We start from the raw sequence: 1,989 nt of genomic DNA, 5'->3' as shown, positions 1-1,989 counted from the left end.
TGGTTGAAAAAGATGTGGTATTTCTACACAATGGAGTATTATTCAGCTATTAAGAATGATAAACTCGAAGCCTTTATATTGAAGTGGTTGCCACTTGAACATATACTCATAAGTGAAATAAACCAGACACACATGTGTAAATATTGTATAGTCTCCCTAGTAAAAGAACTCAAAAGCAGACCTATTGTTGACTTACTCTTATAGCACCTCCACCAACTTCTGCTCAAAACAAGGATGCCCAAATATGTCCCCTGACCCCAGATATCTGTATTTCTGAATGACTTACCCCAGGCTGTGCAAATAGCAAGAGATGCCAGGATCAGACAAAACCACATCATGGAACGATGACAGCTTGGAAGACAAGGAGATTTCTGTCCTAATATAGGAGGTGTACTTCTTGGAGCTATGTTTTGGAGTCCCACCTACCCAGCCCATTAGCATAATCTAAAATGACAGAAAAGTTCCCCTTTTTATAAAGCACTCCACAGACTTTCCTGTAGAACTCTCATGCTCCACCCATCCAGAGTTTTTTCTTTTAACTGAACAAACACCCATTCAGAGTTTATCTAATCTTTTATTTGAATAAATTTTACTCTACACTCAAATTACCGAGGGGCACAAACTTGTCCAATAATTTCTTACCTAAGTTTTTCTCCCTTTAGGACTCTGACCTCACTCTATTATGAGCTTCCCAAAGCAGGCAGGTACCAGTGAGAAGATGGCTTAAGACATGGTGAATCTTTAGTATGGGGTCCATAGAACAGCTGAGAATTCTTTGATCAGCTCACAGTCTCAGAGTTGCTCAGTTGGAAGATTATGAGACATATTTTAGGTTGTCTGGGATAGTATTTTATAGATTGCTAGGCTCTGGAGTTTGGAAGAAATACAAATGTCAACTAGTTTGCTTCTTGGTTCATAAATTACATTAGCAATATTTCTTCCTGGTAGTTTAACCTCCCATCACATTCTTGACTGCTATCACCTTTCCATCAAGTTATCTATTCATTACCCAGAGATTTACCAAAATTGTGCTGAGGGGACAAAGAAGACTTTAAGACACAATCCCTCTCCTCTCAAGGGATCTATATGTGGTTGATAAGGCAAATGTGTGTGTGTGTGTGTGTGTGTGTGTGTGTGTGTGTATAGCACACTGCAATGAAGAGCTAGATAAGGGGCGCACAGGGTGCTCTGGATGCACCTGGGAAAGTATTCTTCATAATTTCCTGGGGATACTAAGTTGATCAAATCCTCATTACAGGACCATAGAAGGCCTACAATAGGAAATTATTAAATACATATGGTAGAGCTGATAAAGCAATTACTATGCATTCATCCATGATAGTAATGTATACCTAAATGTACTGACATGGAAAAACAAACATAATCTATTAGGAAATCAAAGGCAAGTCTCAATGCCACAATGACTACTTTGGAAGACCCTTTGTCAGTTTTTCTAAAAGTTAAATGGAGTTCCCATATGACTCAGCAATTTCAGCTGTAAACATATAACCAAAATAATCCAAAATTTGGCACATATGGAAATAAGAATGCCAATAGAAATATTATTCATAATACTTCAAAAGTGGAAGAAGTCCAATTATTCATCAATTATAAATGAATAAATACAAGATAATCTACATTTAAGAGAGAATTCAGTTCTGCCAAAAGAACAACATGCTTTCATGTGGGTTAAATTTGAAAACATTGTGCTAAATGTAGGCACAAGAAGGCCATCTAATGTATTTTTTCTTTGTTCTTTTGGTTGTTTGTGTTCTTTTTTATGTATTTAATACAAAGTCTACAGGGTCTCACTATAGAGATCAGACTCACAGTGATCCTCCTTTTTTCAGCCTCCCAAGGGCTGGGATTACAGACACACATCACCATGCCCAGTCTTGCTTGGGTCCTTTAGAAATGGGACTAGATCTCAGAACCTTGTGATTCCCAGGCAGGAACTTGTACCATAGAACTATAACCCTGGCCCAGGAA

At 37.9% G+C, this 1,989-nt stretch overlaps 1 pseudogene; it reads right to left on the bottom strand.

Annotated features, from left to right (window-relative positions):
• LOC111818270 overlaps positions 1-335 on the bottom strand; it is a 17,226-nt pseudogene extending 16,891 nt beyond the window's left edge.
• Between the last annotated feature and the right edge of the window lie 1,654 nt (positions 336-1,989).

Source organism: Octodon degus, unplaced genomic scaffold (genome assembly GCF_000260255.1).
Source record: "Octodon degus isolate 3935 unplaced genomic scaffold, OctDeg1.0 scaffold00085, whole genome shotgun sequence".
Lineage (NCBI taxonomy): Eukaryota > Metazoa > Chordata > Mammalia > Rodentia > Octodontidae > Octodon > Octodon degus.
This window is presented reverse-complemented; position numbering and strand designations above follow the sequence as displayed.